Source organism: Theropithecus gelada, chromosome 7b (assembly GCF_003255815.1).
Source record: "Theropithecus gelada isolate Dixy chromosome 7b, Tgel_1.0, whole genome shotgun sequence".
Lineage (NCBI taxonomy): Eukaryota > Metazoa > Chordata > Mammalia > Primates > Cercopithecidae > Theropithecus > Theropithecus gelada.
The window spans coordinates 43,146,333-43,173,603 of record NC_037675.1 but is presented as its reverse complement, the minus strand read 5'-3'; positions in this window follow the sequence as shown (position 1 = coordinate 43,173,603).

Sequence of the window (27,271 nt, the reverse complement as noted above, 5' to 3'; positions counted from 1 at the left end):
GGCCATTACTAGGTAGTCTGCATAATCTCTTTGCCAAAATCCAATTTCAACAAACTTTTCTATAGAGTTTTGAAATTTGTTTATAGTCAATATAAATAATTATAACTTTGTACAAAAACATAAATCAAAAGCCACACCAGTGGTTAGAAGTTGTGGTAACTTGATTACTGCCCAGTATCACTTGGCATTAATTTCTCATAAATCCTACTCAGATTTTTACTCAGCCTTCACCACCCTTGTTAAAGTGCCAGAAAAGTCTGCAACACAGCTCAAACTCAGTGTTAAGTCTTATTCTCAGGGGTTTTAACGGCATTGATCTGCAGCCTTTGCGAATTTCCTGGCAGCAGCACTCAGAGGACGGTCACATTTTTTACAACAGTAAGAGGGAATGTCTAGGTTCTTGCCTATTTCTGTCTGTAATAGTGGAGAACAGCCGACACCAGTGGTACTTCCTGATCTTACAGAGCTACACCTAACTCTTCCCTAATTTGAAGCTCAGTGTTCTGATCACCACTGTCTTCGCTGGGACTACAATCATGTCAAATCAACTCCCAATGGCTAACTCTCCCCTATGAATGAAGATGCAAATGTGGGTCAGGGACCTCACCCTAGCCATTCAGTATTACTGTTTGTTTTGTTTTGCTTAACTAATGTTGTTTTTCCTCAGGTTGCTTCTCTTCTGCTTAAATTTGCATAAGATCAGGTCTTTTTGTGTGCTAAATTTGGCTACCTTTTCCTTGACCCGAAGCTGTTCTTGTAAGCATGAATTTGATCTTTGCCTTTCTGTCACTTATTTCCGGAATAGGCCATAATATTGGGGAAAAAAGTATATCTAATCTCCCAAAACTGCAAGTTCTTTTATCCTTTCTATATTGGGTAGTGAAAAACTCATGCTTCCACAAAAATCTCTGCCCTTCAGAAAACTTGTTCGAAATTCAGCATCTAGTCAAGCACAGGTGCAAAAGCCTTCCCAGCTTTCACCTCATGTTTGACTTAAATGATCTATCTCTGCATTATCCAGCTGTGCATCTCAATCTCTAAGGCATTTTATTCTTTCATCTTTCCCTGAGGATGTTCAGTGTGGAGCCTAAATTTTTCCATCGAGAGAACACATTTCAACCACCTGAAAAATGTCTGAGCTTTTTGTCATATCATAATCATCACTCAGAGATCTTCTCTTCTCTAGGAAAAAAAAAGAAAAAAAAACTTCATTTTACATGTTATGTTCCATAACAAGTTACAAACCACCATCCATGAACACTATTCCTTCAATATTCCTGCATGAAGCTCATTTCTCACGTTATGAATTCTAAGATCCTGCACTGTGTTTGAAATATCCATTTTTGACATTACATTCCCCAAGCGCGTCCACTGAAGATGACCACCATATTCCACAGAAAAGGGAGGTCCACTCCCAAGCACCATTAACTAACAGTTTAGAAGCTTTCTTTCAGTGGCATTAAAAGTATACTTTGATTTTAGCAAAGTACACAATATGAACGTTTCAGCAGCCAAAGATAGTAAACTCTTTTCTATGGCCCTAATTATTTAGGAGTTTAAGATTAGAATTATATGAATCTCAAAAATGGAGAAACATGCCAAAACATAAAATCCAAAGGATCTTTTAATGATAACAATAATAGATAACACATATGGTGGTACTGTTTGCCAGCACTGCTTCATTATTTTATATTTATTGACTCAATCTTCATAGTATATTATGAATTCAATACTATTATTTATCTAGGTTTGGAGTAGGAAATTGAGGCAAAGAGAGGTTGAGGCTTCTGCCCAGTGTCATACATTTGGGAAGAGATAAGGACAGGATTCCAAAAAGTCACATGCATTTTCATGGCGTTGCATTATAATTTATATAAAGTCCCCCTATCTATCAAAGGGCATTAGGAAATCTATCTATTCCTGTCTGCTTTCTCCCGTGTCATTCACCACTTAGCCTGTTTCCAATGTCAGAATCTCTGTTTGCAGATAATTCAATTCTTTGAATTTTCTTTTTGTTTGCTCTTTGCTTGGTATTTTGATGGAGCTATAGGGTTTCGTTTCACTCATTATTTCTCTCATTTGCTTCACATTCATTTCTCTTGCTCTTATGTATAACTTATTTTCACTGTCTCACTAAAATCCAATGCACCAAAAAGGGACAGAGTGTGTTGGAGAAACCCTGAACTGCCACAAAAAATATATCAAATATATGTGACTATATTTAGGTATATCAATTAATTTGCACAAGGTCACATTGAAAGTAAATGGTGGAGTGAAGCTTTGACCTCAAGTGGCACGGTTTTCACATCTGTGCAAACTACTACTCATTCTCACACTATCATAATAATAATGATAATAATAATTCTATAATAATAGAATTTATCTTATATGGAGGTTATCATGTACATGATTTTTAATACAATGACTGGCATATAGTATGTACAAAATAAATTTTAGCTGTTATTATGAAATATGATATTTTTCTTTGGTTGGTTTTAAAAATAATGTCATTATTAAACCTATTTTTCTGCATTTCCTTTGCTTGATTTTCAGCTGCCTTTTCTACTCTAGATTCATCATTGACAAGGAAATCTGTTTTCTCAAGGAAATTCCATCATGCCATCATTCAAGTTATTTAATTAACTTGGAACGGTTGCCCTGTGGCCCCAAGAATAACGCCCAAGTTCCTTAACATTTGGCTTCCTTTTACAACTCCAGGCTCACTTCTCAGTAATTCCCTCTCAATGCAGCAATATGGAGCCACTTCTCATCTTTTTTGTTCCCTATAATATGTAAGAGTTGATTTCTACATTCCTACTTTAAACACAGCTCAGATCGTCTGACCTTCAGACCTGCCTTCAGTGTCACCAGAACTGAGTGAAATAGCTATGTGCACTCTGCATTGTATGAACAGGACTCTCTGTATTTGTCCTGCAGCACATATCACACTACATTCTAATTGTCTGCTAATTTGCTTGAGAATTCAACAGGCTTTTGCTCTTCTCTACTGCCCTGTGGTAAGTGGTAACTGAGCAGAACAGACTGCTTCCAGGCAAGGTTCAGAGTAGAGCGACTTCTCCTGCAATCAAAAGTGTTAAGAGAGGTTTTCTATGATGAGATAGCAATGGAAAGATAAAAAGGGATGGACAAGGAGATAGAAAAACATAGATTGAAAGGATCAGAAGGAGAAAGAGAAAAAGGATGGAAAGATGAAAGGAAGGAAGAATGGAGAGGGGGAAGGATGAAAGCGATAATAGAAGAAATCAAAGAGAAAACTTGGTAGGCACAGTGAGTGATAATGCAGGTATATGTTAGGATGGGGTACCGTACCAACGTTAAAGAAATAATAACTAGGACTAGTAAATCAGGACAAAAGTGATTCTGCAGCAAATTCTTATTTATTTTTTAATAAGGGGCTTTGTGGCTGAACAAAAGTCAACATTAGACTGTTTCCTCCTCTAAAAGACAGAGCAAGTGATTCACTGAACCAACAAATAACTTTTAAGTAGCTTCTTTGTGTCATACAGGAAACAGTGAACAAGAAAGATATAATCTCTCCTTTAATCATATTTATAGTTCAGCCAGGGAATGAGACATGAATTATTTATAATGTTCCAGGCATCGTGCTATGTTTTTTTACATGCATTTTCTACATTTAATTCTTAAAATAACTGTAAAATACTGGCTATTTAAAGCTGGTACCATTTTAAAGATTAGAAAAATGAGGCTTATAGGCAGGAGTTCTCAACCTTTGCTACCTTTTAGTATCACCAAGAGAGATCTGCACAAAGCCAGGACTCCAGGCCAAAAAGTTATTATTATTATTTTTTTTCTGGAGCAAATATATTTGAATATTTTAAAACTCCTAAGTAATTCTAATATGCAGACAATTTTGAAAACATTTGGCTTAGACTAAATTTATAATTTATTCAAAGTTTCTATGCAAGTAAATGCTAAGCCTGGACTCAAGACCCACACATTTCCAATACCAAAACTGGCACCCTTAATTCCCTTGCTATGTCCTTATGCTAACACCAAAAGACATCAAGAATGGAACAGTGAGGATTGCTCATTGAATACATGTCTTTTGTTGCTCTAAAATTTCATGACAATTTGTAAAAAAAAAAAAAAAAATAGATACTAGGAGAATAGTATTGAAAGATGGACATGCTAGACATAAAGAAAATGCTTAGCATAAAGAGGAGGCGTTTTTGTGGTTTCTGTAAGGAGACAGAAAACAAGGTAAAGCTAGCATTATTACATAGTAACCTGCCTCTGTTATGCCAAGGAAACTTTTGACAAACCGGACACATAAATGACATTCTAATCTATGTTCACCACCATGTGTCCCCATCAAATGAGATAGTGTAATTGTATACATTTGCGGTCCTCTTTTATTCCTGGATATTAAGGAAAAAGTTCCCAATGATAATTTTCCCAGCAGTATTCAGAGGCTCCATTGATTGGAATATATTATAGCAATCTAATGAGAACATCACAAAGATTCCAAGATGGATACTTAAAAAACCATAATTTTAGTGTCTTCACAAGTGTATAATTTTAAATATCAGGCATAATGCTATTTCTGCTATAGAAAATAAAAAATTAAAGTTGAGATTAATGAAACTTTAGGGAAGCAAAACACCCAAAAAAGGTAGTATACATTTTAAACCATGTCATTTCTCCTGATTCTTATTCTGTTTCATGCTTAGATTTGGTTAAAATTTTGGTTGTACCTCATTTTCTCATTATCCACAACACAGACAAACCTTAGCAACTAATGAACATTAGGGGGTCAAGTTAGTTAACTGGAGGACTTATAAAAGGAGAATAAAAGATACAAAATATTCACAGGACTCTGGACTTAAAGGTTCCAGGAATGAAGATGTAAGGTACAGGACTGAAATGGCAGTGATGTGTTAAAAGTCTTATGCAGAGAGGATGAACACATGGTGCCAACCTTTTGCCATTTTCTTAGGAAACACATTACTTTACCCTCAGGAGATACAGTTTTGATTCTCAGGAAAATTTGAAAAAGGGCTTTAAATGGAGAAGAAAATATAAAACAAAGGGTAAGAGTAAGGCACGGTGCTGAAAAATTGAGAATTAATTAATTAATGTATTTTTTATTGTAACTGTACAAATACATATTTTTAAAATTTTATTTTTCCAAAAGTTTTTGGGGTACAGGTGGTATTTGGTTACATAAGTAAGTTATTTAGTGGTGATTTGTGAGATCCTGGTGTACTCATCACATGAGCAGTATACACTGCACCACATTTGTTGTCTTTTATCCTTTGTCCCTCTGCCACTCTTCCCCCAAAGTCCCCAAAGTCCACTGTATCATTCTTACATCTTAGCATCCTCATAACTTATCTCCCACCTATCAATGAGAGCATACGATGTTTGGTTTTCCATTCCTGAGTTACTTCACTTTGAACAATAGTCTCCAATAAGTCTAAATAGTCAAGAGCTTTTTACTACAGAGGGTTGCAGTTACCAGAACAATGGAAATCAAGCAAGTATCTACTAGACGGAAGTCCAGCTTCACATGCATGCAATTTATGCAGTCTCACATAGGGCCACATGCTTTGAAGGGCTACACTCTTAAGTGTATTGTTCTGCTGTTGGGACCTTGATATTCTTAACATCTTTTATAACAAGAAGCCCTGTACTTCCCAATTGTGTTATACCTCACAAATTATGTAGCCCTGACCAGATTTTATTTTCTAGAGGAAAAGAATGGCCAAGAAGAAAAGATTCTCAACTTGGAGTCAAAAGTTTCTCAGGTTTGACTATGAAGACTGGGTATCTAATCAGCTATTTCATGCCTTAGTTCTAAGTATAAATAGACATCTAAAAATGAGCAGCCATTTGAGAAAGCTTGCTAAATGGAAGGAAGAGGAAAACCAAAGTCAAACATGAAAGGGAATTCAAAGTAAAAATAATATGAAAAAAGGAGGACTTATTTATACCAAGAAACTGTAATGACTGATAGTTATTATATCACATAAATAAAGCAAAAACATTAAATTGTAAAATGAATGTTCAGCAAATACAAATAGCTCTTACAAATTAAAGTATTATAACTGGATTGTAAGTTCAGGAAAGGCATTGAAAATAAACTTGAGAAAATCAGTTCATTAAAATAGATTGATATAACATGGGAAAATAGGAAGAAAGATGAACAAATTAGAGAATTATTCAGAAAAGTTGACGTCCAACACATAGGATAACAAACAGAGAAGGGGAAAATGAAGACAAGATAATTTCAAAGGTATAATATAAGACAATTTCTTTTTTTTTTTTTTTAGACAGAGTCTTGCTCTGTTGCCCAGGCTAGAGTGCAGTGGCTTGATCTCTACTCACAGGAAGCTCCACCTCCTGGGTTCACGCGATTCTCCTGCCTCCGCCTCCCTAGTAGTTGGGACTATAGGCGCCCCCCACCACGCCCAGCTATTTTTTTTTTTTTTTTTTGGTATTTTTAGTAGAGACGAGGTTTCACCGTGTCGGCCAGGATGGTCTCGATCCTGACCTCATGATCTGCCCGCCTTGGCCTCCCAAGTGCTGGATTATAGGCGTGAGCCACTGCACCTGGGCCCAAGACAAATTTTTTACAACTGAAACTCACATGTCTATAAATGCAAAGGCTTTTGAGCCTAGGATAGAAAAAGAAAGGTGCAACATTAAATATAAAGAGAAAATTCTAAAAGCTCTCAGAAAAACGTTCACAAATATTAAGACTGACAATGAAACTGAACCACACTTAGCAATAACAATAATGAAAACTGGAAGACATTCATTAATGCCTTCATGATTCTGAGAATACGAGGTTTTCAACTTTAAATTTTATAAACAAACTGGAGTACGGAATAACAATGTTTTTAGACAATATTTTTAAATTTGCCATGTGCCATTTAATAGGAAGCATTGGGAGAATGTGATTTAACAAAACGAAGTCACTTTTGATAAAGGAAAAATACATAGGATTTTGCATAAGTTGCATGCCCGTGAAGTTGGTCCTGTCCTTAGTAGATATTTATCTGACTTCGATCACAGGAGAGGGACAAAAGGAATGCACAAGATGAGAGTTCTGGCCTAGAGAGTGAGCTTTTCTTTGGGGGCATAAGAAAATCAAGGGCTGTTGAGACATACCAACAGGGGGAAAAAAAGTGAACTGAAACAGTATTTGAAGCATTGGAACATTTAAAAATTATACTTTCAATATTTTAAAAGTATGTTGGGCTATTTGAATGAATAAAGCAGAATGTCCATAAAAATTAGGCAAATGCAGGACTGGTCAGTCATTAACTCTAAGAAAATAAAATGCTATGCAAAATAAAATATTTAAAAATAAAAACAGTGAAAATATATGTGTATATATATTCATCTTTATACATGTATATAGGTATATGCCATTCGGTTAAGTAGTGAAAGATATCTATCAAATTTTACCAGTTTCAACATTCACTCTTGATTTAATCCAAGCTTGTAAGAATGGAAAAGGAAAAAATAAGGAAGTGGTACACTAATAAAATAAGCTAAATTTTTAATCTAACATAAAGTTACCAGAGAATATCTAAAACTCATAAATTGAGATATATCAGTATATGCATATTTTGAAACAGAGAGTAAAACAATTGAGGCAACTGAAATCATTGAACTTCTAATAAAAACAACTGGTATGTTATTCTACAATATACATTTACATATTTTTTGTTAAACCATTTTCAATTAATTAACCTTCAAATTATATGGCTAGATTTCTCTAATAAATTAAAATTATTTTAAATGATTTAAAATATAAACCACTTTAAAAAAATTTAGGAAGCAAATTGCTTCCTGAGTATCAAAGTCAGCCAAATTTTAGGAAATCAATTTATAGACATCTTTGCATTAAATAGTGAGGTCTTTCGAAACTGCATCATTAAAAGTTCTTCAGAGAGTTTCATAAATCCACAAACATATGAAAGGAAAACTCTAAGACAAAGTAGTAACTAAATTGAATAGTCAATGATATTCATGACTGAAATAGAATATACAACACATATACGCTAGAGATATAGAATTTACATGGAGTTAGAATGACAATAAGAATAGCAACTAAAATGATATACATTTTACATTTGTTCAAAACAATAGCCACATCTGTTATTTTACTATTGAAATGCAATAAAATCTGTAAAGAGAAAGATGAGCTGATAATATAACAATAATTAAATAAATAATACTAAAGACAGTCAGCATTTCTCTTCTGCTTGAACTAGCTGGATGTTGCAGGTCAGAGGGCTTTTATAGGCTAAATTATTTGGATAATCTGTTTATATTTACCCACTCATCTATCAATGACACATATAGTCATTAACTCTTTTCCAACTTGAAAGAAAAACTAAATAGAATTAATTTGCAAGAAATGAAAATCCTCTATTTTGTTATTCTCCTTCCTCTTAATTTTAATCACAAAACGATAACCTCCACACCTGCCAATGTCTATGATACAATCTGCAGCCACTTAAACAATATTTTGAGGCATTACCCTCAAACCTGATACAGAATCACTTCACTCTCATTTGCAACATCTGGGAAAGTATTTGCCATTTGATTTCTGTCATCTTCTATAGGCTCTATTTGCATACATTATATTGAATGAGACATTTCATGTTTCTCAAAGTGAACTTTAACCAAATAACTAGAGTGGAATAAAATTCTTCATTCTTTTCAACTTCCCATTTTAGTTTCTGCCATAAAAACTCAGGTGGCCTGTAGTGCACTTTGCTGTGCTCCAGTCGAGGACGTCAAGCTGTTCAACAACATGCAAATGAAATTCCCCTCAGGGTTGTGTATTCCTGCGCTCGGTTCAAGAAAGATGAAAATGAAGATTTAATGTAAAGCCTTGTCACTGCAATGTCAGAGAAATTCATATGTTTTTCTTCACAACATTCTGGATGTGTTTTGAAACCAGAATACATTTAATTTATAAGAACAGTATCTAAAATTCTATCTGCAATTTTGAAGTAGGAGAAATAGACTGACTCTACTTAAAAATCAAAAAGGAATTCAACCTGTTTTGTTTTAAAATTTACCTATTAAATTATTCTTTGTTATTGAAAGCTCTCCCCATTAGCCATCCAGAATCAACAAAATAATTTAGTATGTTTCAAGTTCTAGTGATAGAACTCACTTTCCACTTTCTCAGCACTTAAAACAGTCTTTGATTTATGTGTTTTTATTATGTCAAAAGTTTTAGACAAGGATGGATATTTTACTTCAAAAGCTTCGGTCAAGGAAAAGCCTAGAAGACAGAACACATCTCACCCATGCCCCATGATCCTTCTCACAACTCAAAGCAAGGGATGGGCAAGAACAGAAAGCACCATTCCTCAATGCCCTAAAGCATGTGAAATGTAAAAAATGTCTCATTTTCTTCCAAAGGCCATTTAAGACCCACAGATGTCCCCGACAACGGTATCATGAGGAGTGGCAAGTTGTGCCTAGACAGATCTTCCTTGTGCATCTCCAAAACTAGTAGAGGCAAGTCAGAGAGGTTATGATCATGAAAAGACCTCACAAATATGACAAAAATCCACCATATGAAAAGTAGCATAGACCGTACATCTGCAGACATCAACAGAACAGAGTCTTGAAATGAGTTGTTCGTATTTATCAACATCTGGAAGCATTGCTCAATGTTGATAGAAAGAAGTATGGTTATGTTAACATAAATGTATAAGGCAAATATACACTCATACATCAATCTTAATAAGAAAATATTATTTTTAGCATTTTTCTTACGTTAAAAACAGATGTAAACCTGATGATTCTACACATCATATTAAAAGATTAGTGATGTCCAAAAATTCCTATGAAATTATTGTTTCATTTATGAATTTAAACATATTCTTGAAATATAATTGAAAATATAACATGCAAAAAAACCTCTCCCATCAGACACACACAAAATAAACACATAACACAAGTGAATAGCACATATAGTGATTTAAGTTTAGACCACAATAATTACTACCAAGGAAAATACAAATTAAAATATATTTGAATATAAACACACACACACACACACACACAGAGAGAGAGAGAGAGAGAGAGAGATATGGTTTGCTCTGTATCCTCACCCAAATCTCACCTTGAATTGTAGTAACACTCATATGTCAAGGACGGGACCAGGTGAAGATAATTGAATTATGGGGACCGTTTCCACCATGCTGTTCTCGTGACAGCAAGTGAGTTCTTAAGAGATCTCATGGTTTTATAAAGGACTTACCCCTGCAATCAACACTTACTTTCTCTCCTGCCTCTCTGTGAAGAGGTGCCTTCCACCACAACTGTAAGTTTCCTGAGGTCTCCTCAGCCATACGGAACTGTGAGTCAATTAAACTTTTATTCTTTATAAATTACCCAGTCTCGTTTATTTTTTTCATAGCAGTGTGAGAATGGACTAATACTGCATACACACACACACACACACACACTCCAAACTTCTCTAAAAGATGTGAATGTTTAAGATGGGCAGTCTCATGCCTGTAATCCCAGCACTTTGAGATGTAGGATGATCACTTGAGGCCAGGAGTTGGAAACCCTCATAAGCAACAAGGTAAGACCCTGCCTCTACGAAAAAAATTTAACATTGACCAGGCGTGGTAGAATGTGCCTGTAGTTCTACCTACTGAAGAAGCTGAGGTGGGAAGATCATTTGAGCCCGGGAGGTTTAGGCTGCAGTGAGCTATGATCACACCACTGCACTCTAGCCTGGAAGACAGTGTGAAACCCTATCTCTTAAAAAAAAGTGAACATTGAAAATCCATGAAATATATATTAAACAAGTGTTTAACAATGTGTTAACATAGATCATCTAACTTTACTTACTTAGCTAATGTTGAATACTATTCTACCTAATAAGAAGGAGTACTGAGTTCCTGAAAAAGCACATACAAGTTAGTATTCTTTGGGGCCACGAAAGCCCTGATACAATAAATTAAGATAAATCTAATAAATATCTTTTGTTTAGTAAAGTACTAAACAAAAGTACTAAACATTTTTTAGCACTTTACTAGTACATTCTAATATGATGCTTCTCCATTCTAAAATACTACTACTGCAGCTGTTCTATGCTGAGAATGAATTCTAAATTCTATTACTTACTATCTATCTGACTGCAAGGAAAGCACTTAATCTCACTTAATTTCTGATAAATGGAAATACTGTAAGTTATACATAGTCTCCTTGAGAATTAAATTAAATGTAAATGATGAAAACATTTCTCATAAAGCCCCACATAAATGAGGTGATAAAAAATTCATTATTGTACCTTGCTATGAAATTCAAAAGTAAAATGAGAAGGTAACATTTAGAGGTGCAGCAATGGATGGGCAATAAATATGCCATCAACAAGTAGTAGCCTTCACCATAATGTTTGTCCTATTCTTGAAAGGCACGATCATTGCCTTCAATTAATTACTTGAAAAATTAAACAAAACTGATAGCCAATCTGTAGTATTTAAAAACTAAAAATAATTTAGAAATTTTGTGAAAAACCATCAGTTTTGGTTGGAATAATTAAAGCAGGCTTCACAAGGATGTGCTACTCAAATGTATCTATCAACTTCAGAGCATTTTGTATGTTCTGAGTGTAAGTTCCATTATTAATCATAGAGACCCAGACTAAAATTTCAAACTTTAAAGGGACTCTTCAATACATATCATTTATATCTGAGTATATTTAAAATTGGCAGCTACCGAGTGCTTTCTATGTGCCTATACATACAATGTTTCTCAACATTTTTAATGAATTATCTCATTTTATATGACTTCCTAAGTGAAATAGAAACCAAAGCTGAGTATGGGCAGATGGTGTGAGTGTAGAGAAGCTAAGCACCAGAGAAAAAGTTTCTTGAATTAATCAAGTTCTGTCAGAAAATGTGAAAACTGCCTCATTTTCTTCCAATTATGAGTTCATCTTCTGATGATACTAACTCTAAAAGTATGACCCTTTTGCTAAGATTTTTGTTTAATTTGCCTTTTGTCTATCTTCAAATATTTGTTATTATTATTTTCCATGTGAGATATGATTAAATGTTGGGAGTGACATCGTATTAAAGAATATCAAATGCTATTAATACTTTCTTTTTAACACTTATTACTGTTGATCTTTACCAAACTTAAATGTGTGACAAATTTGAAACAACTCTAAAAGAACAAATTAATTCCCAAGTTTATATACCATTTTAACCTTTTAAACTCTCAGGATCAATATAAAAATAAATTAAGTAAAAATGCTATTGTTATATTTTGCATAAACATTTTTAGGAGTTGGTGTACTATTAAATCTTAATTGAGGAACATAATCAAAATAACACCTTCTATTAACTTCCAGCTTAAATGAGTCCATTGATATAAAAAGAAAAATTGTGTGTACTCTTAGAAATCACACTCTAAACCCATTTCTGTGGTTTTAGAAGAGATAAGGAAGAAGTGAGAAGCACATCCATGGTTCACCCTCACCCTGTGTTGAACAAAAGCATACCCTGGTATCTAGAGAGACTCCTTGCTTGCGAAACTGTGCAATCTCCATCTCTAGAGAAGGGCTCTTCAGTAGAGGTTATAGGAGAAGTTAAAATCTACAAAAATCCCACTTCTATGCCAAGTTATGTCTCTACTTGTCCTCAATATTCTGTAGCCATCTACTGGAGAAAAAGCTTGTTTTGGAGCATGCTATTTTTAAACAAAACAAAACAAACAAACAAAAACCCACTAAACTAACTCTAGAGTTACATGTTATGCTCCTATTCAGAGATAGTTGACTTTAGAGACTCACCATAGGAAAGCCATCAAATTAAAGACAACTTGATTTCACCCAGCAGGGGATGTCAACAAGGCTAATAAATATAACCACCCCACACCTCCATCACCACTGTTCTCTCTGGAAAAGCAGGATAATGTAAGAAAGACATTTCTTTCTCATTCTATCAATTGCTGCTACATTCTTATCTATCCTATCTCACTCTCCTGTATATTTAAATAAATATGAAATAAAATGGCACACAATTCAGAGGTAATCCTTTACAGGTATATTATATATATGTACACACACACACACATACATCAGTAGAAGTCATATATGTTTAATCAGATTACTTGAACTACATGTGTATCTTTATACATATATAAGTATAAACTGATTACTTGAAATTTCAGTTTATAAATAAGAAAAGCAAGGAACAAGCAAACAGATAGGAAAAAGAAGCCTGTTAGAAGAGATGTACCAAACAACAAGGAAAGAAAATGGATAAAGACAAATAACATAGGAAAAAGCAAAAAACAGCAACAAACATGCTAGCAGTGTTTCAGACATATCTGACTTTGCAGACAGACTGCTGTGTCTGTACAGTTGGCAACTGAACAATTTTGGAATAAGGAAGATGCATAAAATAATTACATCATTAGTTTATACATGTATAATATATTATGCACACACATAGATATATAGACCAAAGTTGTTGAAAGTAAAAGAAATGAATAATAGAACAGACATAGCTAAAAGGCAAATTAGCAATTTTGTAAACAACTTACAAACTATTTAAAGCATAGAATAAAATAATGAAGCAAAGACTATTAGAAAAAAAAATGAGACTTGGAGGAAAGAGGCAGAATATGTATATTAATAGCTACATTTTCAGTAGAAGTCATAAAACTGACAAGAATAAATTCAAGAATAAAAATCTAAGAGTATAAAATTTCTTTTAGTGGAAAGGACAAAAAATACTCTAAACATATGGTGGAAACAGCTTACTAAGTACCAGCAGGATTAGAAATGATGAAGGAGCAAAACAAAATAAAAAAGAAAAAGGAAGATTAAGTACACAAATGATTATAGCCCTAAATTTCTCATCATACTAAATTATTAGCAATTATCACTTTAGTAATTATCATTATGAGTCAGACACTATTGTATGTGTGTTATACATACATATAATTGATTTATTACTTATCACAACCACCCCCTGTGTTAGAAACTGGAATATCAGTTTTAGACTTGAGAATAGCTAGAGTTAATAAAGGTAAACAATGAGTCCAAACTTACATAGTTTCGAACCTAGTTCTGTCTGAATATACAGGATATTTTTTAATGGTAATGTGTATTGCCCTTCTAAATGTTTCATTTAAAAACCTAATAGAAACAATAAAAGCAATATTCAGAGAAAAAGTCATAGGCCTAAATTACTTTAATTTAATCAAAGAAGGACTATATTTCAATTGTTAGTAGTTAAATAAGAGCTGATACTTGGAAACCAGAAGGCAGAAAAACAAATGAAAGTGAATTGATCAATAATGTTAAGTGTTTGCTTTTTACAATGACCAGCATAATATGCAAAATTCAGGCTAGTCTTTTCATTAATATTGGTAAAAACATTCATGCAAAACATTGAAAATAAAAAATACCACCCCCCTACAAAAATGTGCAAATGTTTATGTTTATATTATTCTTATTGCTACTAAAGGGAAAAACTATTCTTACTTCTGAAGTGTCAAAATGTATAAGATATAAAAATATTAAATAATTTTCTCTTCTCCAAGCAATAACTACTCCCAAAATGTAGTGCAAAAGATGTATTTAAAGCACTCAACAGAATTCCTCAAGAAAAATAAAAAGGGTAATTAGAAATAAGTGAGACTTATATGAAGGCTTCCATTACATTTACTGTAAGTAAATATTACCAGAGACAAGAGAGATCCTTTTATGATGATAAAGGGGGTCAATATATCAGAAAAAATAACTTTAGTAAACATATATTCAAATTAGAATGGACCAAATTTGAATGCACCGAAATCTAAGATAATTGAAGGGAAACAACAGACTATTTAACAATAGGTGGAGGCTTATATATCCCATTTTCAATGATTAATTCAACCACTAGGCATATTTTCACCAAGATAGAAAGGATTTGAAACACTCACTAACCCAAGCATGAGTCATCTAAGTAATATTTCGCCTAACAACAGCAAAGTATGCGTTTTTCTTAAGCACATATGGAACATTCTCTGGGATAGACTTTGCCAGACCACAAAGCAAGTAAATAATTTAAAAATAATTGACATAAAAAATATGTTTTACATTCACAATTCAATTAAATTAGAAATCAAGAGCAGTAATAACGTGAAATTCACAAGTATGTGGAAACTACACATTCTTAGTCAATGAACCAAAGAATAAAATCACTTGGGAAAGTAAAAAATACTTTGAGATAAATAAAAATGAAAACACTGAATAGAAAAATTTATAAAATGCAACTAAAGCAGTGCTTAGCAGGAAATATATGGCAAAGACATCTTGAATAAGATGTGGAAAGCACAGGTGCCCAAAGCAAAAATGGATAAATGGGATCATCAAACTAAAAATCTTTTGCATAGCAAAGGAAGCAGTCAACAAAGTAAAGAGACAATCCACAGTGTGGGAGAAAGTATTTGCAAACTACCTATCTGACAACAGATTAATGAGAAGAAAATATAAGGAGCTCAAATAACTCAATAAGAAAAAATGGCAAAATCCAATTTAAAAATACGCAAAAGATATGAGTTGTAATTTCTCAAAAGAAGACATACAAATGGCTCACAGATATGTGAAAAAACAATGTTCATCACTAATCGTCAGAAAAATGCAAATCAAACCTACAATGATCTATCATCTCATTCCAGTTAAAATGGGTTTTATCCAAAAGGCAGTAACAAATTCTGGCAAGGATGTGAAGAAAGGGGAATCCTTTAACACTGTTGGCGGGAATGTAAATTAGTACAAACACTACGGAGAGCAGTATGGAGATTCCTCAAAAAAAAAAAAAATGAAAATAGAAATCACATATGTTCAGAAATCCCCTACATTTATTGTCAATTGACTTTTCATGAAGGTGCTAACACAATTAAATGGGGAAGGAATAGTCTTTTTAACCAATGTTTCTGGGACAACAGGATATTCACATTTTGAATGATAAAGTTGGACCTCTACTGCATATTACATTCAAAATTTAACAGAAAAAGACATAAAGACCTTAATATGAAATCTAAATATAAAAAAATACCTCTTAGAAGAAAACATACATGTAAATCATCATGAGTTTGAACTAGGCAATGGTGTCTTAGATATGACACCAAAAGCACAAGTAAGAAAAGAAACATAAGATATGTTGGAATTCATCGAAATTATAGCTTTTCATGCTATAAATGGTATCACCCAGAAAGTTAATTGAAATTCACGGAATAAAATATATGTATTGATTTACAAATTTATCTGACAAAAGACTTGTATCCAGAATATACTCATTATACATATACATATTTTATATGTTCCGACTTTATTTACAACTTAATAATAAAAGAACAAATCACCCAATTACAAAATAGGCAATAGATTTTCATATAAAAATTCCAAAGAAGATATGCAAATAACTAATACTACATGAAAATTTACTCAATATTATTATTCATTATTGAAGTGCAAATCAAAATCACAATGAGATACCCTTTCACACAGTCAACCGGATATGATGAGCAAGTGAGAGAATAACAAGCATTGCCAATGATTTAGAAAAATGGTATCCCTCAGACATTGCTTGTGGGAATGTAGAATTTTATGTAAAATCTCTGGAAAAAGTTAGATACTTCATCATATTGTTATTATGCAATATGCAGTTACCTATGACCAGCAATTCCACTGCTACATATATATCCAAGATAATTTTTTTTAAATGTCTGCATAAAATATTATATGTGGAGGTTAAGAGCAGTTTTATTTATAATTGTTAAAAAGTGAAAAAAATTGAATGCCCATCAGCTGATGAATGAATAAATAAAATATGGTACTTCATAAAACATGATATTATTTGTTAATAAAAATGAATGACATGCTGATATGTGATACAACATAGACAAACCTTGAAAATATTATGCCAAATGAGTAAAGTCAGCCATAAAAGATCACATGGCATAATTTCATTTATATGAAATATGTAGAACTGGCAAATTTAAAAGAAAATAAATAGATGAGTGGTTGCCCAATGTTAATGTGGGAAGGATCCAATAAAACTGTAAATGGATACTGGTTTATTTTAGGGTGATGAAAATATTCTAAAGTTAGATTTTGGTAATAGTTTTACAATGCTATACATTTACCTAAAAGCATGAGCTTATTTTATGGTGAGATATATCTCAAATGTCCCTCTCTCTCTGTGTCTCTCTTTCTCTCTCTCCCCCACCTTCCCCCATCCACACAGAGCAATGCTTAGTAATTAAAGATAGCACTTAATAGTCCTTATAAGCTCTGGTTCTGAAATAACAAACTGGCTATGTTAAAATTCCCAATTTGTCTTCTTTAGATTGTGATACGTAATCACTATGTACTATGCCTCAGTGTTTTCACTCATTTAATAAGTAAAGCAATAAAATGTATTTCATAGGGTTATTATGAAGAGTGAACAACTACATATAAAATGCTTAGTGTAGCATACAACACATGATAAATACTCAAAGGTAGTCATTGTAATAATTGTTATTAATATTATATTAAAATATTATGAACTTGATATTTATACACTATAAAAACTCCTTTCAAAATATTGGCAGTTTAACATACATGTTCATTGGCAAAAGAAATACTATTGTCTCTCTGTCTCAGATTAAGAAATAAGAAATTAATTTACAATACTTCCCTCACTAATTCTTATTACAGAAAATGTAATGGACTCTATAAATAAAGTTATTTTTCTACTATAAGTTCAGGGAGATAGAATTCTTATTATATTTTACCGTGGCTATCATCACATGCAAATTGGATCCCAGCATAAAAGATGATGTGGGAATAAATGTGAATATAGTAAACTAGACAAAAAAAAAAAAAAGAAAACAAGAAAGTCTAAATTTTAAAATTGTTGGAAATGAGTAAAGGAAGAAAATGAGGGGGTAGAAGAATATTCAACTGTTCTCAGTAATAACAGACTAATGGCAAGTTATTAAAAGAGCATTAAAATGGTTTTAATTTTTAAAACATAGATAGTTGTACCCTAAGTTTAAACATCAATAAAATTAACCAAAATATTGATATGTATTTTTGTTTGTTTTAACTTGATATCTTAAAATTTGCAGATATTTTTACGCTTCTTTTTTTGTAATGGAACATCCTTAGCCAAATTCTCATTCAGCATACATTTTAGTTTTAGAAAACTAACATTCAGCTTCATTAAACTACTCTTACAAACTAAGTAACCTGAAAATAAAAGGAAGTCAGTCTTCCTTTTATGGATGGTTTTATGTTCTAAATGGAGACTTCTTATTAAAAGCTATAATGTGGCTATTCCTGATAAGAAACATGGAAGACCTTATCAGATGTGTATAGCTACATATATTTGCCACATAATACTTGGACCAGATATTAATCCTTTTTACAATCACAAATGTTAAAAAATCATGTCATTGAAATATAAAATGCTTTTATATAAATTGAAGATGACTAACTTACATGATTATATCATATTCTGCTACTAAAAATTATATATTATTATGCATATGAATATATAGACACATTAAAATATTCAAGGTCTAATTTTATTAATACATATTACAATATAATTAAAGAATGAAATTAGTGCAACATATGTACTTCAGTATGCAGTTTGTTTTGTCTGCTTATGGGACACGTGCCTATATTCCTTTTGGGTAATTTCTCATAGTTCAGCTTTTATTATTTGAGCAAATCCTAGTAATGAAGAGTTAAACGTGGGGACAACTTTTAAGTTACTACTAATAATAACATGGTTATAAATAAATCACTTAAGCTCTTTGATTTGTCTCAGTAAAGAGAAAACAATAATACCTTTCTCTTTAAGTGAGACAATAAAGGGTGTGGTGCATTGTTTACCACATAATATGTGTTCAAAAAACGTTATGTCACCACCACCATCACCAACATCCTCATCACCATCTTCGCTACAGTATCTTTGAAGGCAGACATGGTATATCATTAAGTCCCCATAATTTTCTCAACGAACATTATCAGGAATATTAAAATGAAGATATTTCTAGTTAGGTGCTGATTAAAAACCAATGTTTTAGTCTGCTTCAATTCCCATGGATTTTGTTCATTGTGAGCTCTGCATTTGACCTTTTGTGATTTACCATGGGGCTAGTTTAGAAGTGTTTTTAACATACCGATGAGTTTTACTGAAAATCTTCTTACCAAAATAACTCAGTTAATTTGGGGGAATTTCTCCTAACACAACGTAACACAACAGAAATGTTAAACTTTTAAATTTGTTCTTAGTGTATTAGTTTGCTAGGGTTTCCATAACAAAGTACCTCCAACAGTGGCTTAAACAACAGAAATTTATTTTTTTCACAGTTCAGAAGACTAGAAGTCTGAGATCAAGAACTATTGAGTACTGAGAACTATTGGATACCTGATTGATGTCATATCCTGTACAAGAAACCCCCGTGGCATGTGTTTATCTGTGTAACAAACCTTCATATATACTCCTAAACCTAAAATTAAAATTTTAAAAAGGTATCAGCAATGTTGGTTTCTTTTGAGGCCTCTATTCTAAGCTTGTAGATGGCTGTCTTCTACCTGTGTTCTCACATAGCCTTTCCTCCATCACTGTTTGTGTCTTAATTTTCTGCTATAAGGACACTCATCATGTTGGACTAGGACAAACTCTATGGATATCATTTTTTACCTTAATTACCTCTTTAAAGACTATCTCTTCCAATATAGTCACATTCACAGATACTGGAGATTAAGATTTCAACATATGAATTTTGGGAAGACACAATTCTGTCCATTAATAGTTACTTGATTCATTAAGACACTTGTAGTTTAAATTTTCATAATTGAATTATGGTCTGTATTTTATGTCTTTTTATTATGATCTGAGGCTTATTTTTTGCATCACTCTTTCATAGCAGCCACATGAATACATTCTTTCTTGTATTATAACTATTTTGAGACAAATCATGTACTTGTGAAATTCTTTTTCATGTAAGTGGACTTAACTTTTTACTTTTTCTCCTTTCCCACATTGGAAAATACTTAAATTAATTCTAAGCCATTAGTTTTTCCTATAATAGCATCTATTACAATCCTCAAAAAATTGAATTAAGAGAACATGATAAGGATTCTTATATATCTTTAAATTTTAAAATAATTGGCAAAGGTTTAAATTGCCTGTTTATATACTTTTTATCTTATTATATATAATTTATGACTTTAATCATTTGTATGTCAATAAGAAGTATAAATGCTTTATATAGATAATATATATAAAGAACAAGTTCAAGAAGAATATGTACTTTTCTATCACTATTTTTTTTAAAAACCTAAAGCATTTAAAATTGCATTATAAATATATCAGCATTAGACTATTTGCTCAGCATTACTTGTAATATATGAACCTTGACACTTTTATGGCATTTTAATATTTTTAATATGTCAGGCACATCAAAAAGTAAACATGGTCCAGAATTATTCTTATCACTGCAATGCGCTAGCATCTGGGTTGTGGAGGTTGAGAAGCTGCAAGTTCAGCAAGGAAGTTCACTAAAAGATTCAAAACATCACCCTGGGTTCAACACTTTCAGGTATGGAATGTAAACTGACCATAAGAAGAAAGCAAACAATACATTTATTTTAAAAAATGATTTAAGACAAACAATAGAAATCTTGTTATAGTGTGATTTTTACTCCTCATGAATACTATAAACTTTATACTACTTAAAAGTCTATGCTGAAAGAGTAATTTTTCATAATTAAGAATCATTGTTCTGAAAAGGAAGAAACAAAGAATTGCATACATTCCATGCATGGATAAGGATTTTAAGGCATATTCATTCGAACAGCATGTGGTATATGTGACCAATTAAAATTGCCATGTCATTTCTATATATTTTTGGATTTGGTTACTACTTCTTGTATTCCACATTCTCCCTCTCATCTCACTGGTTCTTTCCTTTCTAACCTTCAATTATCAAGCTACATCCTATTCTTTAAGATTCAGTGTGACACCACCATCTCCAGAAAATCTGCTACTAGCTAAAGGTAACCTAAGGAATTAATAATATTCTTATTTAAATAAAAAAATAAACTTAACCATGCATAGAGAAATGTGTGCTTGATAATTTGACATAAAATTAAACGAGATATGTTCTCTACTGTCAAAATTTAGTTTGATTTAGTTATGGATATAAGTAGCATTAACTTTATACTACAAAATTATTATATCAGCTTTCCTTTAAAATATATGTTTTAACTATCTCCAAGTAATTTAAATGTGTCGTTCATTTATTTATTTATTTATTTATTTATTTATTTATTTATTTGAGACGGAGTCTCGCTCTGTCGCCCAGGCTGGAGTGCAGCGGCGCGATCTCCGCTCACTGCAAGCTCCGCCGCCTCCTGTGTTAATGCCATTCTCCTTCCTCAGCCTCCCTAGAAACTGGGACCACAGACGCCCGCCACCACGCCTGGCTAATTTTTTTGTATTTTCAGTAGAAACGGGGTTTCACCGTGCTCGCCAGGATGGTCTCCATTTCCTGACCTCGTGATCCGCCCGCCTCGGCCTCCCAAAGTGCTAGGATTACAGGCGTTGAGCCACCGCGCCCAGCCTAAATGTGTCTTTTAAGTACAATTTTTAAATAAGTAAAATAATAATAATTTAAGATATATTAAATACATACATTTGGAAATTACTGTCAATAAAATTTCAGATTTATGATATATAAATCAAAGGGAAACCTAATTTGTTGCATACGCAATTGTTCAAGACTATTGAGCAACTGTCAAGCATATTTATTCAACAGATATTTATTATCACCTATTATTTGTTCTATACTATATACCATGCGAGAAGTTGAATAAGTATATTTTATAGTAAAAATAAAGGATAACTAGAGCAAATAATAATTAATTCAAAATAAATTAGCCACTCTATATGTAGCACATGTTTTACTTACTGGTATTGTGTTGAAAGCTTGTTATTCAACCAACTCCTCAATTTTTCATTATGTGGATTGAAGAAACTGTGGCATCAAAACAGTCCCTATGATGGATTACATCAGCAAGAAAGAATTTCTCTCTGCAATGGTCTATTGTAAATTCTGGGCCATTAAAAGCCTTTTATCATAATATTGAACATTTATAAGAAGAAGGATGAGGTGCAATTTAAAGGTTAAATAAGAACAGATATAATAATTATAGCAATAATAAGGATAATGTCAATATCAATACTGCCCAAATGCTTCTTTAATGCCAAGAATGACCTAATAAAATACACGAGCTATCTCATTTAATTCACGTAATAAGCTAGCTTCTCATTTCATATTTAAAGACTATTTTATCACATATTTATTTTTACACAGGCACACACATATATGGATATAGAATAAAAACATTTATTTTTGTCTTCCTGTTCACCATATCACAACTCTTTCTTTCCTTGTATGTACTTGTAAAGGAGAAACAACATTTTTAAGCAACTTAACTATCACAATTTCTAAGTAAATTATCTCTGTCTTACTCTTAGACATTCATCACACAGGATGCATAGAGGAATAAAGTGACAAATTCAATCATACTACATATCTTATGGAAAGTATTGAACTTTTAGAATTTTAATGGTGGTGATAATAGCTAAAAAATAAAGATAATTGTTTTCAAAAAGGCACTAAGTTGATATTTTTAGTACTAGTAGTAGCACAACCTGGAAATAATAACAATACAACAATAATTCTGTTCTTGCAGACCTATTTAAAAAATATACCAAAGTATAGGTTATGGAAAGTGCTATAATTTGTTTAGTTGCATTTTCTTATATTGCCTTTAAAAGAACAATTATTTCAGTACTAAATAAAACACCGTCTTCATTTAGAAGATAAAAGAAAGCAATATTTGTGGGAAAATATGCTGTTTTTCTCCAAAAACATGTGAAATAAACTCCAAACTTATTTTGCTTTCTATTAATTGATATGGAAATGTTCAGAAATAATTCTTCATTCAGTTTATTCAACAAATATTGATTAGATATCCAATGTCTGCCCAATCCATAGCAAGAGCTGTAAATACTTTGGTGAGAAAAACAGACCTGTTCATATAAAGAGCCACTGGCTAGTGAAGATAGATAGGCATTTGTTACTCAAATAATACCAAAATAAATGTTAAGTTAAAACTATATAAGTGTGATGAGGGAGAGGTATGTGGCACTATGGAGGGTGTAAGATAGAAGAATGTGGTTTGGTCTGGATAGTTAGGAATAGGTTCCTTCGGTAAGTGGTTTTTGAATTGAGATCTGCAGATTGTATTTTCTAGGTAAAAAAAGTTACAATTTTTCTCCTAAGAGGATATGAAGTGTGCAAAGGAAATGAAGTGTTCTATGACACTAGAGAAATCGATTAGAAGGAGCAAAAAGAAGGCTACCATGTCTTAAGCAGGCAAAGAAAAGGGAAAATGGCTAGAAGAGCCAGAAGAATAGAAAAATAGCTTCATATTTAAGACCAAGTGGACCACATTAATGATTTAGGTTATTAAAAGCAACAGAAAATGATGGAAAAAATTTGTGAACTACCAAATATAATTTTGATTTGATAAAAAAAAAAAAAAGCCCTCTAAAAGAATCAAGACATATGAAAGTAGATCAATTAGATGAGAAACTAGATGACGGAAATGAATATCAAAGGAAGTGGACAGAATCAAAATAATTTAGAAGGTCGAGTTGATATTTTCATGGTTTGGATATGCAATAAATGTGGCTGAATTGTCAGAGTTGACTCCTAGGCTTTTTGGCCACTGTACATGGGATGTTTTCAAGTATATGATGAAAAAAGAGTAATTCATCAAGAAGGCAGAACAATTCCTAAAATGTGTACATCTAATTAAAGAGTTTTAAATATATAGAGTCGGTATATAAAGTCTAAAGGAAAAAAATAGAGAAAGCCACAAGGATATGATAGGTAGGAACTCTAACACTGTTATTTTCAGTAACTGATTGAAAAAGTAAGCAAAAAGTCAGTAAGAAAACACAGTTTAGTGATGAAAGATCAGAGAACATTTTTGGTTTCATGGTGGTGGTAAAAATTAGCACATGACTTCTTTTAGTAATTTAGTGATGTCCTGGTTATCTAAAAAGACTTACATCATTCTTTTTTTTTTTTTCTGTGTTCTAATCTTGTACTATTTTGCAACATTTAAGGTAGAATGCAGTTCTGAAAATTCTAAATTTACAAGATAACTCTAGTAATCCCAGAATACTGAGACACACAAAAAAGTTACCTAGCAGATAAGTCTCAAAACCAGGCTCACACAAATAATTCAAAAAGGTTAAAAGGAAAGTTTTCCTTCATCATATTTATGTAACTCTATGTTGATCTCTCTAATGAGCTTATATTTTTCAAAATAGCTAGAACAAAATGTGAAATTAGGGATGTTTAGGATGATGATGGTCTTCAAATTAAGCAACTGAAAGATACCCCAGGCAACACAGAAAGGATAAACAAAGCGTAACTCCCCAGCCCAGTAAAACATCAATTTAGATATAATTACTGATATTAGCACATGTAAAGAAAAACAAAAGGTACTATGAGAAAGGAGACTGAGCCTTAATAAGAAATTGAAAATCTGGCGGTCCATGAGGTAGGACGAACTGGTAGAGTATGTCAAGAACCGGGCAGGTACAAGCGACATTGAATCTAAGAAACTCAAAGTGTGTGGTCGGGTCTCTTGAAAGACAGAAAGGGTTAGTTAGATTCGACCCTGACTTAGAGAAATATATCCCTCAATGCTCTCAATTTATCTCTTTTTAATCCAAATCAACGTCCACATCCTGCTTACTTATTCAGTTTCCTGGGACCATAACACTGGGAAAGCAGAAGTCATGCACACTAAAGCATCTCCTTGCTGAAAAGGATTATCTTCTTGTACATTTAACAAATTGGTATTCTGTTTTAAGTACTGGTCTCACATAAATTATGCTAATAGTGATGTTTCTTTTAATGACTACTCACATAAGAGTGGCTTAAAAAACTTTGTGGAGTTACACAAGTGAGTCTTAGACCCTAAACCTTAAAAAATTCAGCAAGAGATATTAACCCGAGAAATATCTAAGTAGTCAGGCCTTTTTAATGACATCCTGATGGTTTCACACATTCTTCCCTTAAAATTTCAATGGGGTAGATATCTAGGAGTCAGTATAAATAACTAGTACTTATCTCAGGAGAAATTGTCAGGAATGCAAATATACAAATGGCTAAAATTAATCTAAATTTTTCAAAGGGATAAGGTGAGGGGAGTGGATATGAGGAGAGTGAAAGGGCAACAGAGAGAGGGAGAAATGCAGCTCTTACTTTTCTATTGTCTTCCTCTGTGAGTAAAGTATTTCTTAGATTAAAACGTGTGAAAACATACTGATAAGTACAAAAAGAAGAAATGTTTAAGTTTTCGTGAGTTCAACTTTTAGGTGCTTAATGAAGTATATATCTCAAGGTACTGAGAAAACTCTCAATATCTTTGGAGTGGTACTAATAATCTTTGAGAGAAAACATGCAAAACATGAAAAGAAAGGAGAAGTGTAGATTAAACTGCAATGAAAACAATAGGAGATATGGATGATAAGAAATACACTATGATAAGAACGAAAATAAAAGTACTGAGAAAACTCAATATCTTTGGAGTGGTACTAATAATCTTTGAGAAAACATGCGAAATATCAAAAGAAAGGAGAAGTGTAGATTAAACTGCAATGAAAACAATGGGAGGTATAGATAATAAGGAATACACTATGGTAAGAATGAAAATAAGTTGAAGAAATAAATGTTTGAAGTGTGTGTGCTTGTGAATTGCTGTGGTTTGAAGGTGGTGTCTCCTCCAAAACTGATGTTAAAACTTAATTCCCATTGTGGTGGTATTGAGAGGTGGGGATTTTGGGGAAGTAAGTAAGCCATGAGGGCTACCCCTTCATTAATAGAGTGATACCCTAATAAAAGAGTCTTCATTAACAGTTCACCCTCTCAGGCTTTTTTGTCCCCTCTGTCTTGTAAAAACACAATGTCCCTGCTCCCCAGAGTATCAGCGACAAGGCATCATCATGGAAGCAGAGAGCAGCCCTCACCAGATACCAATCCTGCTGACATTTTGATCTTGGGTTTCCCAGCTTCCAGAATAATGAGAAATAAATATATGCTCTTCATAAATAAACCATTATTAAGTTTTTTGTTATAGCAGCGCAAATGGACTAAGACATGAATGTGACAAGAAAATTAGTGAATATAGCAAAAGCAAAAATGACATTGCCAAATGCACAAAAGCTACTTTTGTTCTTGTGCATTGCTACTAAATTCAAATATCAGGAAATTTGGTATACTCAAAATATATAGATATCAGCATAATGCTGAACCAAGTCTAACAACTCACACATTCGTTAACATTTAAAGCCCACTAAACAGCTGTCTGGTTATAATTCAGATTACCGATTGCTTGTCTTTTCATTCTAATGTCCAATTGCTCATCTTCTCATTCCCACATCCTTGACATTAGAGTAGAAAATTCATTAGTCTGGGCTTGCTTTGTTATGGGATGGATATGTCTCACTGCTGCTTTGTTATGGCATCACTACTTACTGCCTTTTTTCTACCCCAGGGAGAGCTGAAGGATCAGAACTGGAACTCAAATATCCTACCATTGAGGATGGAGGTAGGTAAATAGCAGTTTAAAGATTTTTCAGGACTCAGAAATGTATAGTGACTCTCTCAACATCTTTCCATCAAGTCATAATCCATTTTCTACTAAGCCCTCTCTAGCAAAGAGTTACTTTAACAGTGGGGACTGCATGTGGGTGGGTGTGGTCTGGGGTGTGTTAGAGAGACACAGAGGGACAGTAGGGGAATCTGGAGGTGTGAAGGTGGTTCAGGATACAAGGGCTTTTTGCATTGCCTTATTTCCTTCTAAGCAAAAGGTTTTAAGACAGAAGTCTCAATATTACATCTTTCACAGTCTTCTTTAGTGTCCTAAAGCAAGACTTTTCAGTGCCTGCATTACGCAAAGCAGAATAAAATATGATTGCATAAAAACTAAAACATACTGACTACCTTATCTCAATATTTGTATGGCCTTATTCCCAATTTATATAAATTGGAAGAAATATTCAATAGAAAGTACTTCATTATTTTACCAAATCCAAATATTAAATAAGCACCAATAATTTTTTTAAGTTTCTACATTTCTCATTCTAAT